Below are 13,342 nucleotides of genomic sequence, written 5' to 3'. Positions count from 1 at the left end.
TCTCTGTATTAAATGCTTTGATTAAGTGACACTGCCTCAAGGCTTGGTTTGGGTCTTGGAACATATCGAGCGTCCTGGAGGCAGTGGATGAGGAATTGCAGGACTTGCCAGATTTTCTCTACTGGATCTTGGGAGGGAGCTGGTGCGTGAGGCTGCGGTGGAGGAGGGTGTCAGCCTCATCAGCTGTGTGTCTGCTAGTCAGCAGAGGCAGGGATAGATAGACAGAAAAGAAACCCCATATAAAAAATACAAGGCATTAAGGATTAATTAATTACTGCCTTCTGACTGAGTTTTAAACTTCTCTGAGATGTCTCTTTGCTCTCCATCCATACTTTCCCTTCCAGTCCTTTGCCAGCTCTTTTCACAAGCAGAAGTTGTTTTAAGGTTGGAGTTGTACCTGCACGCACTTGGTGAAGGGGAAAAGATCCATTCAAGAGGCAGCAGCAAATATTTGCCAGAGCTAGTCAGGAGCTTGGTTTGTGCTGGCCCAGAAAAAATAAATAAAAGGATACTTACAGAAAGCTAAGGCTTTCTTGTATACACAACGCATGTGCGAGAAGCCTGCGGGTGAAAGTGGACACAGTTTATCAGAGTTGTAACTTAGGGACTTTATCACAAGGCCATCAAGCAATTGTATTTTAGATCAATATCACATTTTTATATATTTTTCCTTCCTTCTCCCCCCTTCTCCTTAATTGGATGTCATCCACATGGCAAAGTTAGTCTGTTAGACAAGCTGGCAAATGACAATGACAGGATTATAATTAAGTGACAGGACATGCAGCCAACACAATTACCATGCTAAAAGAAGCTAAAGAAGCTCATAAAAATGCTGTAAAGAATATATGTCATGGGATATGTATATAGTTGGGGAAGAAAATGTTTCTTGCTTTACTAAAGCCCAACGAGTACTAGAGGACTCCAATGAAAGAGATGTTTCCTTGCTCTGACAGCTTTCCTCCTTTCAAAACAGTGCTTTTGTTCAGCTTCATGCGAGGTGCTGCAAATGTTAATACTTTTTAAGCTGGAATTTCTCCTTCTGTATTCAGCCACTGCTTTCCTTTGTACCTGCACCATTGTCATGTCTGGCCGAATCTTACCAATTGTCAGCCTTTGTGAGGGCATCTGTCAGTGCTGGCAATGCTGCTGATTTCCTTTGATGAAATAGTTAAACCAAAGCAAGTCTGAATCTGTTCACCGAAGGCAGAAGACCCAGGGAACTCATGTGAAAGATGCCACTTACACAAAGCACTGGTTAATAGCGTTTGCTCCAAGTCCTATTTTCAGTCTTTATTCTTCAGATGAATGGTGAATTTGTGGTCGGCACTTGTCACCATTTACCTCAAGTCAAAAAAAATTTGTTTTTCAATTCCAAAGAGAAGCCTATCTGTTATCAGTCAGTTCCTTGCCCTCACAGACCTTGGGTCTGGAGTTGAACATTTCAAAAACGCAAACTTCCCAGAACAGAACTGGTCAGGAGGAGCTGTGGTGCTTTGTTTTCTATGTCTGAAGGCAGTCCTGCTGAAATTACAATGCCTCACCACACTGCCATTTTGATAATATTTTGTTTTGGATCATCTTCTCCTTAGAAAGTTGCCACTCCGCTATCTTCTGGAAAACAGCAAAACCCTTTTTCATCTTTTAATTGGCATAGGTTTCTGCTGTGCTGTACAGAGCTAAAATTTCAAATGGTCAAATTTTATCAGTTTAAAGAACCCGGTGCTTTGAAATGAAGTGTAAAAGAAGTTAAATTTTCTCCACTGTCTGTTTTGATTTTTGATCTAAACATTCTGGTAATTTGAGGTATTTGAAGATATTTAGGGCTTTGAATTCTAAACTAATGTGCTAAACTCAGAGATCTTGATGTGCTCAGGGTCCTTCAGATCTGCTCCAACACCTCCAGTACCTAACTCCTCTCTCAAGGCTAATCAAGGACAGCTTAAGTCTGAAGGAATATATGTCGAAACCCCAGACCGCTTCCCTGACTCTGCAAAAGACCCCAGGCTCCTCCTGAGCAATGTTGCAGGATTGGGCCCCAGGTCCTTCTGGCTGGACTATTCACCCCATTAAACTGAAATAAAGGCAAAGAATGGTGGGTTCTGCCAAATCTACATTGAACTATAGACCCGGTGAACCTGATTTATTGTCTCAGTAGCTGGTAATTAGCATGGCTATTTGTAAGCCTCGTGCTGCTGAATTTCTGCTGCTGGAAGTTCCGTCAGTTCAGTCTCTCCCTGATGCCAGCAGTTCCTCCTGCTCTGATGTTGCCTGGTGAGCATTTCAGGGGCATGGCCTGAGCTGGCTCGCTGAGGGAGAGAGGCTTGGGGGACTCGAGCAAAAATCACACGCCTCCGTCTGCCCAGGTCCCAGGGACATGGCAGTATTTCTCTGCAAGCTGCCCTTGTGACAGAGGGCTGCCAGAGGCCTTTGGTAAAGGCAGCCAGAGACAATGTAGCCTCTACTTTCAGGGAGTTCTTATCACACTCAGTCCTGCATAATGGAGAGAACTGCAGAGGTGACAGGGTTTTATTATTTCTTCTTATTATTTTAAACTTACTCTTTCATAAAAGGCAGGACAAGAGGCTGCTGCCTGACATTTCAGTCAATTTCTTCATTTCATATTTTAAAACATAATGAGGAGCCTGATGTACTGACTGGCAGCTGCAGGCGAGCATCTTATTCATCAAAAGATTTAAATGGAAGAGGAGTTGTTCGTTCAGCACTGATCTCCTGCTGGGACACACGAGTCTGTGAGGAACAGAATTCAGCCTTACGTGCTGGGGAGGATTTGCAGGTCTGTTCCTCAGGTGCATGAAGGCAGAGCACAGGGTTCGCTTGTAAAAGCAGCTCGATCAGTACCATGTCTGAATGATCCTGTGAGTGTGTCAGCACGGGATGGTCACTGCGTGTGTAAGGATGTGGTGCACATATGGGCTGTAAGTGCCATGGAGCAGCCGTGGGTTCAGGACTGTAAGTCTGAACCTCTGCCTGATGGATGAAATACTTACCACAATGAGAAAAGACAGTCCTCGTGCAGCAGCCATGAGGTTGGTCCCAGCAAGAAGGAGCTGGCTTCTACCTCCACCACTGCCATGACCCCAGCACCCACAGCAGCACCCATTTAGCCATGTTTTGTTTAATGGTTTCTATACTACCCTCCCTTTGTGGAAGGGAACAGATGGAACAGAGAAGCTGGGGATTTTCTGAGCTCCATGCTGCTTGGCTACAGCCATAGGGACACAGCAACCAGACAAATGCTGTGGCAAGCTCCTCTGCCCATGCGCAGCCATCAAGGTGGCCCCTCCATGCTCATCACTTGCCCTGTATCTGCCTCTGATTCCCAGAGCTGCCCCTCTTGCAGCAGCTGAGCAGTTTCTGCTGAGCCTGTTCTTTCTGTTCCTGGTGTATTTTTGCCACTGACTGGATGAGTGGGTGAGTTAGGCTGTGTGGTGCGCTAACGCTATCTGTAGCACGCTCATGCAGGAGGGGAGTGGGGAGCTGCCAGGCGGTGCAGGGCCTCCTACAGACTTGCCTTGGGTAATGCTCTCTCTCCATTGCTTTCTCAGCTTCTGAAACAAACAGGTTAGCATCTGGTCTTCCCTTCTGTGCTGGAGCAGGAATAGTCAAGTTACATTTCTGGAGAGACTTCTGTGAAACGGAAGGCAACAGACTGACGGTGTAGCTGGCAAACCCTGCCCAGAAAGGCCATTCACCACAGCCATGCTGCAGGAGTACTAGAGACCAAAACATACCTGGGTCCACCGTGTTGGCTCTGTTCATCTCTGTATGGGATTTTGCCTTTTTATTAAAAAAAAAAAAAAAAAAAAAGAAGGAAAAAAAAAGTTCCAGTCGCTGGAAACATGATTAAATGTAAATTATATCCTTTTCTCTTAATTTCCTTTTCCCTGCAAGTGACTTTCTTGTCTTCTTGCTCACATTTTGGTTTGAGGCCAGGGACCTGAATTTGCAAATTACACATTACTATATTTTTTCCCTGGCATTTTAAATGGTTTCTGGACACTACGTGTAGGCAGATGCTAGGCAGGATCTTTTCCCTAGGCCAGGTACTCATGTCCTCACAATTAGCTCACGTGGCCACAATTAGCCTATGTGGCAGTGGAGACTGCTGTGCTGTGCTCAGATGGCACCTCTGGGCTGCGTGACCACCAAGATGCTCTGCTGCCCCTGCCCAGAACTTCTGCCTGCTGTCTGTGCCACACAGCATGGAACAAAGTGAGCAGTGATTGAAGCAGGAAAGATCACTGAGTTTTATTTAAACAGGCTGTCTGAAAGCTTACCTCAAATTTTTTCAGCTGGGGTAAAGGTGGGAAGTGTCCGAAGGTGACTGCAGGGACTCAGCATGCATGACAGCAGGGCAGCTGACCTGATTTTCAACATGACACTGACCATGGAGACACGAGGCATGAAAGACCAGAGGCCTTGTCAAGACTGGTGCTGTCTGAGGAGCAGGTTCTGCCTTGGAAAGGTTCAGGAAGGTTTTCTCCCTTCACATCTCCTACCATCACCTGAGTCCAGAAACGTTTGTCTTCCCCTGATTGTCATGACTACTGATGCAGAAATGGTAGCAAGGCTAGAGACACCAAGTGGAAGTTGGTGCTTGTGTATGGCAACCCAAAGGAACCCAGGGCATCAGACTTTTGGGCTGAGCCATTTTAGTGAGGCCAAAATGGAGGAGGAGGATGGAGAGCTGATCCTCAGCGAGGCTTGAGCTTTACACCCATGCCACTGCACTGGTTTCAGTGTTGAAACAGAATCAGAAGAACATGGCTGAGATTCAGGCCTTTTTCCATTCTCCTTTTTACCCCCACAAAGATTTACAAAGATGCCCCCAAATGTACCTCATTCACTGCACTAATGGGCTGCAGAACTAAAGGGGAGTGAAAGATCAGCAGAAGCAACCCCCTCGAAACACAGGGGATGCCCTGCATGCCCCAGGCCTCCTGCTGCTGGGGGCAGTGGGGGGCTCCCAAATTCTGGCCCCGTGGCAGCTGCATGGGAGGATGCAAGAGCCCGGGGACACGGAGGTGGCTTTCTGAGACAGGGGTGCTTCTTCAGCTGCCACGAGAAATGACTGTCATGACCTTTCAAGAAATTCAGAGGGGCTGGGGAGGGCCTGGAGAAGAAGAAAAGTTGTTTTTTGAAGGGGAGGAGGGAGAAAATAGTAAGGGAAGATTGTCCTTCTGTGGGCTGTAACCCAGTGGGATGGTGGATGGGGGTATAAATGGGGTGTTCAGCTGGAAGAGTTCACCGTGGTGCTATCCTCAAAGGAGGCTATTGAGAGAGAAATAACAAACCGGGCAGGATAATGACTGGTGGCATTCAAGGGGGAAGCTGACAGGTCTGTAAGGGCCAGCAGAGGACACTGCCAGTGGGGGCCTCCTTTCCAGTTGCTTGGAAGTGGGAATAGGAGACCAGCGTGTACTGGCCATGCTGGGGCTTCTGCCCACGCAGGCTGTTCCGGGCTCGGTTGTGCTCAGAGCTGACTGTTGTACAGCTGCAACGTGGGGAATTTGTCTCTGTGCCATACCCTAGGAGTATTTGAAGGGGCTCACGGTTGGCCTCCTCCATGGAACAGCGCAGCAGATGCTGAGGTTTAACCCTGCTTGAGTGAGAAGCAGCTCCGAGCAGTTGGTGTGACTTGCAGCCGGTGCAGAGCTGCAGATGGTGTACGTGGTACAGAGCTTTGCAACAGCAGCAGGGCCGGGAGGGCTCCAGACAGCGGGACCAGCCCTTCATTCCCCTTCTTTTGTATGCAGTGTAAAAATCAGTCAAAACAGGAACAATGTCCCTACAGGGAAAGGCTGGGTCCTGCAGGGTGCAGTGCAGGGTATTTGCATGTCTGCCATTTTCCTCCAGTTGAAGGCTGGTCCGGGAAAGCAGCAAGTCAGAGCCAAACCAGGGGGATTTGGGTCAGAGGCTGTGACTGATGTATGACATCTCTACTGACACATGGACAATCCTTGCTGCTTTCTTTGTCAAAAAGCACAATGCCAGCATCGATGCAGTGATGGCAGTGGCCATGCAAAGCTCATGCACAGGTGGCTGGAGGGCAGCGGGTCGAAATGGCATGGCCACAGAGAGCTCTGTGCTATCAGTGAGATCTGGGGGGCCAGTTCCCTTTGCCTCGCTCATGTTTCTCCTTTTCCCTAAGTGCTTTTTCTATAGAAATTCAGCAAACAGCAAACACAGCCCAATTTGCCCAGTTGACTAGGAAACTGATGCTCCCAGAGCCGGCTCTCAAATAAATGACCTACTAAAAATAGCTTCACGGAGAGCAGGTGAACAATGCCATTGCAAAACCTGCCTAGCTGTTTTAGTAAATGCTGCTTACTGATCCCAGGGGCCGAGCTGTTTGGGTATGTTACCCCTGCCAGAGATGATTGGGGGGGGTTGTGTTGATTTCCAAGCCAAGGGTCTTCAGCTCTTCAGCTTTTATGTGGACGCACTGTTATGCCTCTTTGGCAATATGCTACCCTCTGTCAAAGCACAGTGGTCCAAACAGGGCTCTCAGGGCTCCAAAAGGGGCTCTTGAAGGACATGGGACTTGTCCGTGCTGTATCCAGCAGCACAGACTGGTGTCAGACTGGGGTGTGGGTGTGAGCACAGCATTTTGAGCTGTCCCAGTGTTCATAGATCCGGGCTTTGCTGGCTACTGACAAGATAAAGCTGGGAGCTGGTGGGAAATGGGGCTTTGTCATCTTGACATGACAGCTTGGATAACCAGATTTGGTTGGCTTTTTCCTATCAAGTTCAACTGGCTTCTGTCGTGTCACCAGAAAAAAACTGTTTTTCTAGACTCTGGTTGTTCTGGTATTTTTAGGAATGGGAATTTCTGCGGCTGTGTCTGGCTGTTCAAAAGAAGCCAACCCGCAGGCAGATCTCTTTTGATTCCTTTTTCATGGCTCTGCTCAGCTCTTCCTCCTTCATCTCTTGATACAAGATGTTCAGAGGAAAGGTCAAAAGGTGCTGTGTTTGAACCCTTCCCAAGCAACCATCCCACTTTTTCTCTGCATGAGTGATGTGCTCATGTGTGTGATGGGACAGATGTCACCAAAGACATCGCTGGTCCTAGTCCTTGCACCAGTCTCTGGAGAACTCCTGCCTATCTGAGTGCAGTGTTCGCAATGGAAGCCTAATGCTGTGATTTCTTTGCATTTTAGGGAGCTTGTCGCATGTCCAGGCCTTGTCCTCTTTCAGCAGTTGTGTATGTCGAGGCATGCTGTAGGTGCTGAGATAATTCAGAGTGTTCTCACTCAGATGTGTTCCCACTTTACATTCCCTCCTTTATGAACTGTCTCCCACTCAGGATGCCTTCTGGCATCTGCGTTCCTCTCATTTGCAGTCCTGGGAAGATGCTGTGAGGGTGTCTGCAAGGCTGTCTGGATGTCAATAAGCTGCCGTGGTGATGGAGTACAGAAGTAGATCGGGTGTGTGCAGCAAATAAACGGTGCTTGTGGAGACACTGCAGAGCAGATCAGTCACCTCTCTCCTCTGCCATGCCTGACATCTGTCCTGGGCATGCAAGCCAGCCCTCTGCTAAATGACTTATGGGTCACTGCAGAATGATAACAGAGAGGGAAAGGAAAGGAAAGGAAAGGAAAGGAAAGGAAAGGAAAGGAAAGGAAAGGAAAGGAAAGGAAAGGAAAGGAAAGGAAAGGAAAGGAAAGGAAAGGAAAGGAAAGGAAAGGAAAGGAAAGGAAAGGAAAGGAAAGGAAAGGAAAGGAAAGGAAAGGAAAGGAAAGGAAAGGAAAGGAAAGGAAAGGAAAGGAAGCAGAGTAGAAAGTCCTCTGTATGTCCCATTTTAGATTTTCCATTTCTGAAAACAAAGCCTGGATGGCAACACTGAAATCAAAGTTTTATTGTATTAATGGAATTGCACAGAGTACAGAGATACTGAGCAAATCTGAAGGGCTGGCTTCTTCACACTGACCGTTGCACATGGACAATTATATATAATAATTATAGTATTAATTTAGACATTAACATCACTGTGTCCAAAGGCATGATAGTTTCTTTGAGAAAGTTAACTGATTTTTCTGTCTTATCTATTCTTCTCTGACTCCTGAAGATCTCAGCTTCCTTTCTCTGCTCTGGGACATTCTCATTATTTCATTTTCTCCTATATCATCTGTCTTTGTACTACATACTGAAACATCTCTGCTTGCCCCTGTTTCAGAAGCTGAGCTAGAGAACTGTTCAGAGAACAGAGAATATCATTCTCTCATGGTGAAACAGAGCTGCAGAAGAGCACACTAAGTGGGACCAAGCAAACAAGCAGAGTCGATTGAAGGGTCACCCCAAGTGAAGCTGTCAAGTGCCATGTATCTGCACAAGAGAAAACATGTCCTCAGCCTGGAACAATCCCAGCAAAGGAATCGGAGGAATGAAGGAAAAGAGCATAGAGTGATTCCTGACAACTCCTGGAGAAAAGACGGAGCTCGGTGCTGTTGGGATCTGGTCTGTCTCCTCACTGCTGTGCTCCAGCATTACGCATCTTATTAAATCTGTCCATTTCATCTTTTCCCTGATAAGGCCCCTTGCTGTTCTCATCTCTGGGGAATACACCATCCTACGTGGTTTTCATGTAGATTGATTCTTTTCATCGACATGGTCCTATTTCTGCACTGAGCTCTAGTTTCTGGTGATTATCCAGCTATGAAACAGCAGGAGAGGAGCAGAAGAGGACCGGCAGCAGATTCATTTTGAAGCCCTACCCAACCTGCAGAACTGGAAGATATGAATCATTTAAGTTGTGCTTTATCAGCTTTTTCAAAGTTTGCTACTTTGAAAGTAGCCTGGTTGAAAGTCAAGAGAAGGAGTACCTTTTTATGTTTCCTGTCAAACTGTGCCCTGGAAAGTACCAGGGCTTCACTGCAAGGGTGAGTTTTAGGGGACATTGGAAGGGCTGTACTATAGCCCTCCCCAGGATGGAGTTTTCAGACCTGTTTGTGTATAGTGGTTGTGCACAACAACTTTCAGTTCTGCCTTTTAAGCTACATTCCTCTGACCTGCAGCAAGACCTGTACTCACAGCCATTTGTGTGGCTTTCCTCTGCCCCATTAGAGCGTGCAGTTCTGTTGTCCAAGGAGATAATCCTGAAGGATTAAGCACCTTTACTCTGTCACGCTTGGTCATGGTGAGTAGTGTAAATTGGCCTGAGAAGCTGGCTGGGGGATGCTGTTGGAGGAACATGATAGTCTGTAGTTGCAGAGTTCAGGTTTAAGAGACATAAGCAAAGCCATGGAGAAAAGTGAAGCAGACTCGGGAATTCCCCCTTTTTTTTGCAGTGCTTCAGCTGCTCGATTTTGGCATGGCTGAGGCATATGAAAAGACTAGGCTGTTTCCGAAGGTCTTTAATGTGCTAGGACTATTGAGGCAAATTAATATAATGTGATACAAATGGGTGAGCAGGGAGGCTGATTTTGACAAATCACTTTGCAGACAATCTGGGTGGATAAAGACATTTATTTTTGTCCGGTTTTGCACATGATACACAAGGTCAGCTCTGCAAGGCTGTACTAGCCAAGGGAAAAGCAAGTGTTAAAATCTTCTGAAAATCTTCCTTAAACCCTCTTATAACTATAGTTCCGTGGAGATGCTGGCATTATGACTCTGTGACCAAAAACATGAGTATTTTGTTGGTGACAAATAGAATCCATTCTTCACTTGCCTTACTGACAGCATACATTTCAAATTGGAGCAGATATAGTACTTTTTTACAGACACTGTCTGTCAAATACAAGACGATTATTTGAACCACTTTAGAAAAATCAAAATATTTAATCTAGAAAAACTTGAAACTTGACACTAATTTATCCATCCCCCCTTTCTCCTTCTTAGAGGACTAGCTGCTGATGCAATGGAAATCCAGGTAGGTCTGATTATTCTAAAACAGCATGTTTGGTCAGAAAATTATTTCTTCCCAACTATTAGCCTTTTTTTCTTTGCTTACCTCGACTGGAGAAAAGCTCACACTGAGCCATACATTACTGGTTATCCCATTTGCTTTACTGAGATACTTTGTTAGGCTGATTTTGCTATGGAGGCAGCGCGACAGAGCCCCCACAAAAGAAATCTAATGGCTTCTAAAGAGTTGCATGTGCTGACACCAAGCAGCCACATGATCACTGTCCTGCATCCTGCTTCCACTTAAATGCTGACTGGTGGTTTCATCTCTTACCATCTCATCTGGCTCTTGCCTCTTTTTGCCAGAAATGAGTCAGGTCAAATATGGTAATTCCTGAGCCTTCTTCAGTTCCAGCTCCCTTTTCTGAGGCAAAAGAGGAAAGTCTGAGACTCCCTCACTGTGTGTTAGAGGCTAAGCCAACCCCACGAAGCCCTGAGCCCTTCATTTTAATAGCTGAGGTCTGTCTACATCTTGTAAACTAGATTTTATGTTCTTTCAAAAGAATCTCTTTAGTGTGGAATATTCACACTTCATTAACATGTCAAGTCTCTTCTTGTTTCCTAAGTTCAAAGCCTTGGGCATCCTGCACTGGAGGCTCCCACGGAGTCACAATGGTGTGGGAAGGGGCAGGGCAGTCTCCTCCTGAGTTTGGAACCTGGCGCGATGATGTTTCACCGGTTTTTAACTTGTTCCAGTGTTGGGAAATAACAAAGAAAAGTGCTTGTTCTCCCCTTCCTTGATCTCAGGGTTTTGCTTAGCCTGCTCGTTCCCTTTCTAAGGCAAATTTGTGTTTTTGTTCTCTCTCCATAAGAGTGGAAAAAATCATTCCCATTACTGCACTGCGATTCTTTGCCAAGTCTTACTAGCTGTTCTGCAGTGCCTGGACACCAGGCAGGTCCAGATGAGGTCAAGCCACTGTTTTGCCTGGAAACACTGCACTGCTAACTGTATTTGCCATTTGTTCCGTGCATTAAATTCCCATTGGTCTCAAGGATGAAAATTTGAAATGTTAAAATTTGTAATGCAGCATGGGACCCTGTAGAAATAATATGCATTTGATATACACCATACAAATGACTTGTTTTAAAGCTGGATCTCTCCACAGGGCAACCATGTCCAAATTAAAATGTCATTCCGAGAGCATGGCATGGCTCTGAGCAGTGGTGGAAATCTGTGATGTGGTCCAGACCTTTATAAAATGAGGATTAAAGACTTATAATCATGAAGCATGTCTGTCATTCTGCTGCATTTTCTTGTTTCAGACCCTCCCCAAATACACATCCTTTCTCAAGTGCTCCAGCTGATCTCTCGTGTCCTCCATACAGAGTGACTTGTACGGGGGGGATACCACCACATTCAGCAGATGTATGGGCTTTCTGCTTTGTTAAAGTCTGTTAAATTTACACCCATTATTATAAGATGCAAATTCCTTGGCTATGAAGAGAAGGAAAAGATCATTTCTTTTCCTTTTCATAACCGTCTTTGCTAGTCATAGGGCAGTTGGAATAATGTGTTCTCTTTCAAACGAAAACAAAGGCATAAAAATAGATCTTCAGAACCTAGAACAGTGGCAAGAAGATCTTTAAATAAACCCCCTCAGAATACAATACTCTATTTTCAAATTTCCTACTTCAAATGGATTCACAGCCTCCCTTTCTCTCCAGAAAATGCTTTTATCAGATCCAAAACTAAAGGGCATTTAGTCAGAAAACCTTTTGTGATACTTTTCTAACAATCAACTGTAGTACCTTAGCCAAAATCAGGTGTCTTTATGTGCAGATATATATATACAGTTTCCTCTGCAGTTTTCAGTGGGTGCAGTTGTCTTCATCCCTAGCCACTGCTGGTAAATTGCTGCTGCATTTCCCCACAGAGAAAGCTGCATTTGGTTGATACATGAAATGATTCCAAACAATCCATTATCCATGGCAGTAACTACTTTTCTTTACAGAAAGCCCCTTAGCGAGAATGTGAAGCTTAACAAGCAAAAAGCAATGCCAGGCTCACTTGTGGATGAAACAGGAGGATCTCAGGACTTAATTGGTGTGGTAAAATGAACATATTTCTGGGTAACGTCCATCACCTTATTCTACCACAATGTGGGTGAGTATGTGGGTCACCAGAGCAGGCAGCGGCAGCTGACAACTCAGGACTAGACATGCTTGTGGTGGCCAAGCAGAGGAGCAAACGTCCACTGCAAGCAGCCTCCAGGAAGGCAAAAGCATCCGTGAGCTTGCAGCCCAGAAAGGAAGGCACTCAGGCTGCATAAAGCTGCATCCTTGATTCACCGTTCAGCAACCCAGTGCCCCAGATGTATGTCCTGGTTCCTGAAAATGAGAGTTTCTTTCCTTCTCCTCTGTGGCTAATGAATTATCATGGGCATGTTAGTGCCTGTCCAGTGATGATGCCGAATCTTCTCTGTAATTCTTTTCTGCTCAAGGAAAATCCTGGATATGAGCAATGGAATAGGTCATAGAAATAAAAACATCGCCAGGTTGGCAGCTAGAATTTCACACTCGAGCAGATTGTTGTTGCCATTCCAGCACCTCCAGCAGTGGAGTGGCTTGAGTACGAATGCTTCAGCTCGGCAAATCTAGCTTTTGGTTTCTGGCTTTTCTACAAACTCACTGTGTGAATTTTGGCAACTTGCTTAATTTCCCTGAGCACAATCCAAAACCCAGGGAAGTCAAGGAGAGTCTTTCTTGGAACTTAAATGTGGTTTAAATAGGCTCTTCAGACTGTGTTTCTAGTCTATAAAATTGTAAATGCACTCTCTCTCCTCTAAAGGCAGCAAGCCCTGCATGACAGCATTTATTTCTTACTGTTAGCACAACAGAGCCCTGATTTGGGTTGGCATTCTGTAATTTGGAGGTGAACACAGCCTGTGAACACCCCACAGATACAGGAACTCAGATAGGTGGCATGCCTTGCGCTTCCACTGCTAGTGTATGGGAAGAAGTAAAGCTGATTCCCACTGCCTGGAAAGATATTTCAGGCAAAATTAAAAATTTAAACAACAGCAGAAAGGGGCCAGACGTTTCCATACTTCATGGCTGTGATTTGCTTTTTGCTCAGAGATGCTGCCAAGCTACAGTAACGAATATGTTCATGCAAACAGTTAACTTTACCTGTTTTCTGTATACTTTGTGGGAGCAGAGGTGCCAACAGGACCCTCTCTGTATCCCCCAGGCCTTGAACCACAGCACGGATCTGAAGGGCTCGGCTGATTTACGTGGCACGGCGTCTGGCCCCTGTTCTCATCACGGCTGCAGGAGCGCAGCCCGGCGATGTGAGATCGCTGCCTGCCAGGGTGCCAGGTGGCTGCAGCAGCCCAGTCCTGCCCTGCCAAGCAGTGTTTACTGATTGCTGGGCAGAGCATGCCTTCCAGATAGAGGGACTTGGGTGGCTCATATT

The sequence above is a fragment of the Aythya ferina genome (assembly GCF_964211825.1).
Source record: "Aythya ferina genome assembly, chromosome: 16".
In the NCBI taxonomy this organism is placed as follows: domain Eukaryota; kingdom Metazoa; phylum Chordata; class Aves; order Anseriformes; family Anatidae; genus Aythya; species Aythya ferina.
Note: the sequence above shows the minus strand (reverse complement) of the source record.